Consider the following 12,366-nt stretch of genomic DNA (forward strand, 5'->3'; position numbering starts at 1 on the left):
CCTATTTGGAGTCGAGTGTTGTCGAGATATGAGTTGGGGCGGCGCTGGGGTCGGTCGGGTGGATGTGAGCTGTCTTCGTGTCGCGAGTCGACTGGAAAGCTGATTCTGTAGCGGGCTTCTTGGCTCGCAACAGATCACTCGGGTCTGCAGTCTTCTAGTATTCCGGCAACTCCACCACTGCCATCTGTGCGTCGACGATCTTCGAACCCTTCTGAAAACATTCTTCCGCTTTCTTCCGATTGCCCGTAATGGTGATCACACCTTTGGGGCCAGGCATCCTCAATTTGAGATACACGTAACATGGTCGGGCCATGAAGCGTGCATAAGACGGCCTGCCCAAAATAGCATGATAGGCACTCTGGAAGTCTACAACTTCAAATGTCAATTTTTCTTTGCGGTAATTCTTGGAATCACCGAAAACCACATCAAGAGCAATCTGGCCGAGTGATTCAGCCTTCTTCACAGGAATGACTCCATGGAAACTCATGTTGCTGGCACTGAGTCTGGACATCGGAATGCCCATCCCCTTCAACGTCTCAGCGTATAATATGTTCAAACCACTGCCACCATCCATCAGGACTTTGGTCAGTCGAGTGCCTTCAACAACTGGGTTGACCACCAAAGCTTGCCTCCCAGGGGTCGCGATGTGCGTTGGGTGGTCGGACTGGTCAAATGTTATGGCAGTCTGAGACCATTTCAGGTAACTAGATGTCGCCGGAGCGACCATGTTCACCTCTCGGTTAATAACTTTCAGTCGACTTTTGCTCTCAACATCAGCAAAAATCATCAGGGTGGAATTGACTTGAGGGTATTTGTCATCACTGTCCTCTTTGTCTTCGACCTTGTCTGACTCCTTTTCCTTACCCTTGGGCTGCTTGCCCTGGAACTGCTGGATCAAGAGTCGACACTGTCGAGTGGTATGTTTCGGGTAAATAAAATTACCCTCTTCATATTTCTTCATGTGGACGAGACACGGTAAGTCCAACACATCATTTCCCTCCTGGTCTTTAACCTTTTTGGGGTTCCAAGGCCCTTTAGGTTTCCCTTTAGACTTTCCTTGGGCCAAAGCTAAGGCTTCCCCGGGAGCCGCTGGCTCGGCTTTCCGCTTCTGTTTCCGACTGGAATTGCCTCCGGTTTCTTGGGCGACTGACTTGAGTTTGCCACTCCTGAGTCGATCCTCATCTTCGCCGTTAGCGTACTTGGTGGCAATCTCCATCATCCGATTCAGGGACATATCTCCGGTTCGACCGAATTTCAAATTCAGTTCTCTGTACTTGACGCCTTCCTTGAAGGCACAAACTGCTTGGTGATCAGGCACATTCTCCACCGAGTGATGTAACGTGATCCATCTCTGGATGTAATCCCTCAAAGTTTCATTCGGCTTTTGCACACAGGACCGCAGTTCCGTCAGTCCTGCCGGTCGCTTGCATGTGCCTTCAAATGTGGTGACAAACACTCGGGAGAGATCTTCCCAAGTGTAAATGCTGCTGGGTGCTAACTGGTATAGCCATGCTCTGGCCGAGCCCTCCAACATGAGAGGCAGGTGCTTCATGGCCACTTCATCATTGTCGCCGCCAATCTGGACGGCCACTCGGTAGTCCTCTAGCCAAGTGTCGGGCTTGGACTCGCCAGTGAACTTACTGACTCTAGTCGCCAACCTGAAATTGGGAGGAATCACAGCAGCCCTGATGGCTCTACTAAAGCACTCTGGCCCCGAAACATGTACTCTGCTGCTGGCATGCGCATCTCTGTCGTGGCCTTCTCGGTGAGCCCTGTTCCTGTCGACTAGACCTTGGACGAGGATGGATCTCGCGTGAAAGCCTGGCCCTCTGGGGTCGACTGGAATCCTTCGCCCACCACTATGAGGGCGCCTGTCATCCTGCTAGCGGGGCACATACGACCCGCTCCTCGGGGGAGGCGTGGGCACTCGACGTCGACCGTCGCGATCGACTCGGTGATCATACTGCTCATGGTTCCCATACTGGTCACGCCGGTCTCCATGTCCCTCACGCCTCGGGGGCGATCTCGGGCTATGAGCCGACTGGACTGTGTCCGCAGCAACGGATCTACTGTGAATTCTGTTCCGCGACTGAGAAATAGCGGAATTCTGATCTCCTGCTGCCCGGAGTAACGCTCTGATCTGCAGCAAGCCTCTGCCAGCCTCCGACCGGGAAGGCTGAATCGACTCCGCTATATGGGCCACAGCTGCTAAATTCTGAATCGGAGTCCGATATACCTGCGGGGGCGGGAATAGCTGACGTTGATTGGATTCGAGAACCCGTTGTCACGCCCGCTCGTCGAGTGTTTGCTGGAGGTTCTCCAGTCAAGTGCGCTCGGCCAAGTTTGCCAGGCGCACGTCCTCCAAGGCGCGAGCCTCGGGGGTTTCTCCAATGATAGGAGTGTGCAGCGCATCCATATTCCGGTGGCGAAGTTCTTCTCTCTGCAGCGATGTGAGAGGCTCGGGAAGATACTCCTCATGGGGACGCGACGGGTCGCCTCCTCCCGCGCCTTCGTCGGTGTGGGTAAAACTGGGGGGACTGGGCGGTCCATCGACCATCAGAACCTCTGCCGCCAGATCGCTGCTGTTGCACTCGGATGCAGTCTCTTCGGAGCCAGTCGAACAGGTCGTATAGGGATTCGTCGGGCTCGATCACCGCGACTTGAGGGATGGCCGACTGACGGGCCACCGCGTGTCTCACCCATCGCTGAAGTCTCGACCGACTGGAGCGCTTGCGTCGGCGGGAAACAGGGAGGGAGGACAACACAGGAGCCGACCGGTAGGGGGTCGACGGTTGCTGCAGGAGAACGCCGCGGAAGCATGTGCTAAAGTGCGTTGCCCCGCGGACAGGGAGTGCGTCCACGTCGAGCGGAGCATCCTGAAGCCAGGCGGAGTCATCGGCGATGAACGTGAGCGCGCCGAGACGGATCTTGCGGCCCTCCACCAAAACTCCGTCGAAAACCATGATGATTCGGGTCGGAAAAGATCGCAACTCCTCCAACAAAACGCTAAAACACTTGCCCCATGGTGGGCGCCAACTGTCGTGGTTCTAAGTCTGACAGTAGTGTAGGGGGGTAAGTATGGAGAGGCGAGGTCTTAGCTATGGAGAAGTTGTAAGGACGCAAGGTTTACGAGTTCAGGCCCTTCTCGGAAGAAGTAAAAACCCTACGTCTCGGAGCCCGGAGGCGGTCGACTGGATTATGTGAGTATGAGTTACAGAGGTGTGAACCCTTGTCTCGGAGGAGGGGGTGGCTTATATAGAGTGCGCCAGGACCCCGGCCAGCCCACGTTACGAAGGGTTCAATGTACATTAAGGCAGGGCGTTTCTGGTAACGCTAGTAATAAAGTGCTATGATGACCATAAAAGCTACTTAATGACCGACCGTTAGCGTGCAGGGCGCCTTTAGGTCTCCTGGCCGTCGAGTAGTTGGGTCTTGGTCGAGTGACCGCTTCTTGGTCGAGTGTCTTCGAGTCTGTCGAGTGGGACACCTTCAAGTCGATTGAAAGGCAATTTCTTCTAGAGATGTCCTTGGGTAGGGCACCTAGGGCAGGTCCATGACCCTACCCTAGGTTCATAGCTTCATCACCCACTCCCCCCAATTCCCTCTCTATCTCTCCCGCAACCTCCCTTGCGCGGACGCCGCCAAACCACCACCTCCCCTGTGCCGCCGCGCCGCGACCTCCTCTGCGCCGCCGCGCCGCAACCTCCTCTGTGCGGCCGAGTCTGCTCCCTGCCAACTCCCGATCCACAGCTCCCCCCATCGCCCCTGCCTTCCTCTGCGCGCCGCCGCTCCGGGTCACGGCCACCGCGTTCCACCACCAGCAGCACATCAGTACGGCGGTAGTACGGCCCCGCTTCCGTTCCTCCATGGCCGACCCCCTACCTCCCACCTTCTCCCTCCCGCCCCGATCGACAACCTCCATCGCCGCCCCGGTCGTGTTGCCCCTCCCGACCCCGCGCCGCCGGATCCGAGCAACCACGCCGGCGTGCCCTTCCACGAGCTTTCCCATCGCGACCCTACCACGAGCTGCTCTAGCCCGACCCTGCTTCTTCAACAATGGCACGGTGGCAACTCCCCTTAGTTCTCTCCTGCACCGGGGTCGTGAGCTCCGTTCACGGGCTCGCCGGATCTCGTGATTGGGGCGCTGGCGACGTGCTCTCCTACTCCACCGCGCCCCTCCTCTACTTCAGCTCCTGTGCCTGTGCCTCTCGTGGACTCATCGGTGCACAGGCCGCGCTGGATCCACGCTGGTTCGAGGCCCCGACGGCCTCCTCTTCCTGCTAAGTCGCCGAGATCCGTCGGGGTGTCAAGTTGTTTTGTCGGCCCAATACTCCTTCTACCTTCCCTTGCCGGCGGTCGTGCAACTTCGGTGAACACCGCTACTCGCGCGCGGATGACGACGGCGCAGTGGCACTGCAGTTCGCTTTGCAGGGGATCCGTTGATGCGGCCGTGGAGTTCGGCCCACAGGTGCATGAAGTTATCTTGCCCCCCTCCCACAGTTTACCCTTCCGCATGAGCCCCATGCTGTAGTCCATTGGGAAGAAGCTTGTGGTGCGGATGTGCGGATGCTCAGTGACAGTGCTGATGCGTTTCAGATTTTGTTTTTCTGCAATTTGTAGGCGACACTGGAGCCTTGCAGTCCATTGGCTCGGGGCGAGCAGTGGAGAGGACACACGGGCGTGCAGTTCCCTGTCCATTGAAAATGTAGAAGCCCATCTTGCTGCAGTGTATGTGAGCATATGGCCTGCAAGTGCTGCTCTTTTCCCAGATTGAAAACATTACGGTGTGGTTGGCTGGCCATCGACGTGCACTTCACTTTGGGGGGCAGTACGTTCTTTGTGGACGTGCACTTCGTTCAGCCCGCGCGGCATGAAGCTCCGTTTGCGTGCATTTGTGGCTTGGCTAACTAGTTCGTGCAGTTCGCATGATACCTTTATTATGTGATGCCTCCCTAGTTGCTGGAGTTCACTTGTTTGTATTTATTGAAACATCATGTAGTGCACTGTGAAACTCTCTGTTGTTCACTTGTAAAAACAAATAGCGGTTCCCTTTGTAAAAAAAAGTGCAGCCCCTTAGTGGTTCACCTTGTAGAAAATGAGAAAAAAATCCCCATGGGAGGTTCACTTCTTTTTCTAATGCAATTTGTTTTGTTTGTGGGATGATTGAAAAAAGAAGTTCACTCCACTTGTTTAGCAGCTCATACCCCTTTGTATGAAATGCAATTTGTTTCGTGTGTCTCAAAATTAGTCGACTACATCAACACGTGCAGTGCGTTTGGTTTTCGGATGTGGTTCATTTTTTAGAGTGATGTTGTTCACTTATGCCGAACATGAAAGCGTAAAAAAATTAGCAAAACAATAAAAATAGTAATGCGGTTCACTACGATATATGATGTGGTTCGCTTGCTCGCGTCTCTGCGGTCCACTCTTGTTCATAAAAAATTGAAAAAAAACATCAAAAACTCGTCCGAGAAAAATTTACATCCGACAAAGGAAACCATGAAGTTCACTTGCCTGTCTGATGCAGTGCGGTTTCGTCCGATGCAGTGCGGTTTTCTGTCGAATGACGTTCACTCACCGATTAGGGTGTCGCAAAAAACAGTGTCCGCATTTTCATAATTTTAAAATTGCTCTTAAACCGTAAGGAATTAGAATGAGTGTTCTACATGAAAAAGTTCCGTCTCATCGATATCTTTCCAATGCCATATCATTTGAATCATTTTGACAAGCAGTTTGTAAAAATTTCGCAAAAAACGACCGCTGCCACTCATCGCCCGCTGCACCATTTTAAAAATTAACTTAAAACCGTAGGGAATCTCGAAACCATTTCTACATATGAAAGTTGCGCCTTGTCCATAGCTTTCCAACGACGTATTACATGCCTCATTTTGATAAACGGTTCAAAAACTAGAGTGAAAAGAGTATCGAAAATTGCAAAAATTTCAAAAAACGTAATTTCGCGATTTAGTAAATTTGAAACTGCTCTTAAACCGAAACGAATTAGAGAAAATAATAGATATGGAAAAGATGCGCCTCAACGATATCTTTCCAACGGCATATTATTTGCTTTATTTCAATGAGCGGTTTTGAAAAAATCATGAAAATACGCTCACTGCCACTCGTCATCCGCAGCACCGTTTTTGAAACTGCTCTTAAACCGCGAGGAATCTCGAAAAGTGTTCAACATGGCAAAGTTGCGCCTAATCCATAGCTTCTCCATGGTAAATTAGACGCGTCATTCCGATAAACGGTTAAAAAATTAGAGCGAAAAAACTACCGAAAATACATAGCGTGTAGTTTTTTCGACACGAAGTTCACTCGCCTGAGTACTGCAGTACACTTGGTTCAAACAATGACGTGCACTTGCGTTGAGCGTGCACTTCGGAAGTGTTATCAGAAAAACTATTCTGCTAATATTAGCATAATAGACCGGCTGTATATATATACATCTAGGCTATTCTATTACGCGTAACAGAATATTATTCTGTTACCCTATGGTGAATTCAAGCGGTTGAACTGATGCTTTCTGTTCCTGTTAAAAATCGTCTTCTTTAGTTCAAAAGTTTTTGCAATTTTTTTTTATCAAAACAGGGCGTGTAATATATCGTTGGAAAGCTCTTTTTTTGCGGGGTGTAATATATCATTGGAAAGCTCTTGACATCCACATTATAATCTTATAATTTGTTTTTGCAAAAAAATTATGATTTACGAGCAGTTTTGAAAAAACCATTTTTTTCCAAACCGAAAACACGAATCGTATTTTGGACTTCATTTTCAAACGGTTTGTCGGAATTGAGCAAATGAGATGGCATTGGAAAGCTTGTGAAAATCCGCATCTTCTATATTTCTACTATTTTTTCAAATCCTATATGATTTAAAAGTAATTTGAAAAATGGTGAAATTCTAGGTGAAATGTTTTTTCACTGTTTTTTTTGCAAACGGTTTGTAGGATTGACACAAATGATACGGTGTTGGAAAGCTATGGAAAATGCGCAAATTTTGCGTATAGAAAGTTTTTTCTAATTCCTTACGATTTAAATACGAATTCAAATACGGTTAAAATTGATTTTGAACGCGTTTTTTAAAAATTTTGTCGAAATGGGGAAAATAATATACAGTTGGATAGCTATCAAAAATGCAAAACTTAGTCATGTTGGACGTTTTCTCTACTTCGCAACCGTTTAAGAGTAATCTTGAATACGGCATGACGGATCCTGCTGTTTTCTCGTCTGAAAAACAGATTAGTCGTACTGATATATGCGTATGTTTGTACTGAGCTATTTTTTGTAGAGTAATTTTAAATGGTTCCGAAAAAAGGTACTTATACTGATGCTTGCATGGTTTTGTACTAAACATGTTTTTACTAACTAGACTTTGCTCTGTTTTTTTGTGAGACCCATCATGCTGTTTTTTCATGAGAAAAAACAGAGTACTTATACTGATCTACGTGTGCATTTGTACTGATGTATTCTTCGAAGAGTAATTTTGAAAGGTTCCGAAAAAAGAGTACTTGAACTGATGTCCGTATGGGTTTGTACTGAGCGTTTTTTCACAGACTAGACTTTACTCTATTTTTTTACCGAAAATTGTTTCATCAATTGTTCGCAAATGATAGTACGAACTAAGATATGTGTTGGTTTGTACTGAGCATTTGTTTCATCATTTGTTCGCAATTGATAGTACGAACGGAGCTTTGTTCATTTTTATACTGAGCATTCTTGTCAGTGCCAGGATCTCTGAATTTATGTTGTTTTGTTCTGCAAACTTCCTCAAAATTTTATTGGTAAATCATACCGTTATTTTTCTTTTGCTAAACTTTTGTCCTCTGAACTTGTGACCTATGGAGTTTGTACTGATATGAATCGTTTTGCCGAACCGCCACAATTTTTTGTGTATTGAATCACTATATAACTTAGAACCAAATTGTTTTTCTTAACATATATTTGAATTGTTTCTCTATGTACATTGAATTGGGGAAGAGTAGCAATAGTTATACATACTTTATGGATAGTAATACATGAATTTCTTGGTAAACTGAAGAATGTAGTCTGGACCGTAATACATGTCCTCTCGAGTTTGTACTGATGTGAATCCTTTTGAACTTGCTCTCGACGGTAGTACATGCCCTCTCGAGTTTGTACTGATGTGAATCCATTCGAACTTACGTGGCTTACATCATTGAACGGACTCTATTCTTCTCACTACCACCATTGTTTTGTCCATTTCTTTCCGGACTTGCATGGCTTACATCGTTGAACGGGCTTAGGTGGATATGTACTAATGAACTACTATGATTTATAGCTCTCAGGAAATGGAATCCTTTCTTTCCCTGTTATTCTGAATACCAAACAGCAAAAAATCAGTTCTCATAAGCACGAAAAAATTATATATGTACCCCTAAATTATGCAGCTATTTTGTCCTCTTTCATTTTGAAAAAAGCATACAAAAAGCAAAAGCACAAACTATACAAAAGGTTTTAGACACCAAACCAGTAGAGAATTAAAAATAGGCATCAGGCAGCAAATTGCTAAACATAGCACGAGTCATATACATACGCATTTCATCCCATTATACTTCTCCACCCGCATGGAAAGTGAGAGAACCTCCCTACATGCATAAACAGGCATCAAACTCCCTCTGTACCTGAACTATATTTTTGTTTGATATATATTGTGAACTCCTCTCATCGATGTACATGAACCTGCTGTGCAGAGAGATGAAATGTAGTACATCAGTCTAGCTTCATTCAGCTAGAGAGAAACATGAAAAAATGTTCAGTTTTTTGGACGGCTTTCCTTTTTTTCTTTGTCCAATTCTGCGCCACGACTGCCACCATCCTGCATGCAAGCTTAAAATTAATTGAAGCCACCAAACATGCACTTTCATGAGACTTTGCTACTATAAGGCAGCGAACATATCTTTTAGTATTAAACCAAAGGCACACTTATTACCCAGCACTCTTGTTCAGTTCAGAGCATCATCAATAAGATAAAGATACGAAAACATTAAGACAATATAGAACAACTGGATTGATTTGATTCAAATTTTTACTTTCAATGCATTGTAGGCAACAGCCGATCCAAGTCAGAACTGATGTGATTTATTCCATCGAACTGATATGAAAGTTTATCTATACTGTTCTATTTTTTAACACACACGTTTTGAACTATTCCCGCTTTTTTCATTATGAATTGATGACATAAGACATGTTGAACTATTACACAAGAGCAAAATTCAGAAATACATAACAATGGTGTACTCAAAATATGTGCATTTTAAGGAACAAAACTTTTTGAACCTTCTATACGAAAAACTTCAACTATCAGTCCAAAGAGATTTGAAGTTAAACAATCATTTCCCTTACTGAGTGTTAAGGAAAACGAAACCAGAGATGACCTCGCCAGCAGTAGGAGTAGCGATGGCTGCCAAGGCGACGCGTTGGTACATGTACTAAACATCTGCTCAAACCTGTTGTAACTTCTACTTCAAGCTTTTTCTAAATCATTGTTGGGAGTAGAGGGTTTTAAAAGAAAATACAGAGTGCCAAAGAAAGAAAGGAACAACCTGTTTATCTAAAGGACTGTGATATTTGGCACACGTGTGCCATATAAGCAAAACTGCCATACCTCTATTTCTTTCATTTTAAAGTACCATACGATCCCTCGTTCTTTGACCCCGCCTCTTCCCAAATTACCCCGCAGGCTCGCCTGAGAAACCTACTTCTCCCGCACATCTCGGGCGCTTACCCCCGAGAAAACTGCCACTTCTTCACGTCTACCACATGATTTCTCCTCAGGACAAAGTTACCATGATATTCATATGCAAGTTATCAGGCCTGTGTTGCATAACTTACCGTACTATTTACATAGAACATATCAGGTACTATGCTTCAACAACTACACCCTTTCAAAGTTACCACTGTGTTTTGTACACAAGTTATAAGGTCTTCGATGTGTAAAATACCATGGTACTTACACATAAGTTATCAGGGTATATGTACATCAACCTCCCCCCGGTCAAAGTTACCATGGGGGATTGTACATGAGTTACCGGGTCTACGGTTCGTATATTATCATGGTACTTGCACCTAAAAACCTGGGTGTGTTTCGGTAGCTTTTCTCATAGGTCAAAAATTACCATGATGTTTTTGCGTAACTTATCACGCCTATAACACGTGTGCCCCTCGTGACACTAAACATTATGTGACTTTCCCGTGGCACGCCATGTGTTGTGTTCATCCAAGAGGCCAGTGTATGTTTTTAACAACTTATATATTTTCCTTTGGTAAAAAAGTTATCATCATGTTTATATTGCAAGTTATCGGTTATGCGGTGCTTATATTATCATGTTATTTACACAAAAATTATTGGGGATGTTTTGAACAACTTTTTCCCGAGGCAAAAAGTTATCATGGTGATTCTAGGTAACCTATCAAGCCCATAGTGCTTAAAATATCATGCTATTTACATAAAATTTATCAGGATATGTTTCAGCAACAAATTACACCCCCCCATGGGTCAAAAATTTATCATGGTGTTTAGTTATCGCAGTGCATATGTTTTCATACTATTTACACATAAAAATGCCAGGGGAGGGAGGTATACTACCGTGCTATTTACACAGAAGTTACCAGAGTATCTTAAAAAAAATTCCCTACGGTCAAAGTTACCATGGTGCTTCTACCTCAGTTATCAGATGTGCGCTACGTATATTACCATCTATTTACACATAAACTATCAGGTATCTTTTCACATTTGTTTCCCCCAATGGTTAAAGTTACCATGATGTTTGTATCTAAATTATTAGGTCTATGGCGTGAATGTTATCATAGTATTTACCGAAATTACCGGAGGGCGGGTTCAACAAATTTATTCCCAATGATCAAAGTTACCACGATGCTTGAAACAAAAAGTTGCTAACATATTAAAGGCAAAAACATGTCAAAAACAGTATTACCCTTAGAATGTTCAAAATGAGTATCATAGGTGAGGCGGTTAGCTCCCTTTGTTAATTACCTGCAGACCAGAGATCAAATCCTAGTCTAAGCATTATTTTTGCTGAAAATCAAGAAGGCATGTGGGGCCATAAATGACGATTACGAAAATTAGGAAGGCACAAGCGGGTGCCCAATAAAATCGGGGAGGACGTGCGGGAAAGGAAAGAAATCGGAGGAGGACGTGAGGGAAAGGAAAGAAATCGAGAGGTCATGCGGAAAAGGAAGGAAATCGGGAGAGAATTGATGACATTGGATGCGTGTGGTTGTTTTGCAATCTGCCACACGGTTGCCATATACATATTTCGTTATCTAAATAGTGTGTGGAATTGTTATACAGATGAACAAAACATTACTTGAAGTAGAGGTTCTGCCAAAAGAATGAAAGAGCATCTTGCAGGTTCAAGTTTGAGTAGTTGAGCCAGACAATTTATCGTAGGCGTTGTATGTAATAATAATTTAATTATTTTCATAGGAGTATGACTCATAGTATCGGCATGGAGGTCCTGAACAAAAGCATAAGTATCCTTAATTTTTTATTAGTGACTGTAATTTTCCTTATGAAGAACATACTACTCTCATGTAAACCCATCCCTCTACATATGTACTGTCAGTTTTTTGCAAATCGAACAAATTGCGTATGTAGCAAGTGCTAGTATCTTGAAATGAAGTTATGCGTATGCCCCTAAGAGTAGGTGAATAGAAAACTCGAACCAAAAATGGCTTTCTCCTAATAGTAATCGTGCTAGAACTCATTCAAAGCTGAAGTGAACTATAATTATAACCAGCCTTTGTCAATAGAAGTCCTACTGATCACAAATTCCTCTAATTTCCTCCAGACTCAAGGTCAACATGGTGGACAGTGCACAGATATTACAAAATTAACAATTCACAATACGAATTAAATATCACAAATTGGAAGGCACAAGTTTTGAGCACATACAATCTTTCATTGGTAGGCAGCACTACAACCTTGGAGGTTAACACATCAGGCAAACTCTTTGGAATTAAGATAGTGAAAAGTAAATGTATGCGAAAGCAAGCTTCAGTTCGGTAAACCATCAAGCCCAGATTGCTGCACTCCGGATTTCCTTTAGACTCGTACGCTACCTTCAGTTAAGCAAGCTTTATGTTCAGCAAGTGTGTAACAAAACAAGAATTGAACTGGAATAGAATTTGAAATTTGAACTGAAATACAATACGAAAACTAAACTGAGTGTACTTTCAGATTTTCACATGGGCATCAATGCATGAAGCACCAATGAAATTGAACTGAAACAAACTTCAGTTCAGCAAACTTATATGAAGTTATATGAAGCATGCTTGAATGCGTTGACCCGAAGCATGCTTGTAGGAGAGTAGTGGCACTGGA

The sequence above is a fragment of the Triticum aestivum genome, chromosome 4A (assembly GCF_018294505.1).
Source record: "Triticum aestivum cultivar Chinese Spring chromosome 4A, IWGSC CS RefSeq v2.1, whole genome shotgun sequence".
Lineage (NCBI taxonomy): Eukaryota > Viridiplantae > Streptophyta > Magnoliopsida > Poales > Poaceae > Triticum > Triticum aestivum.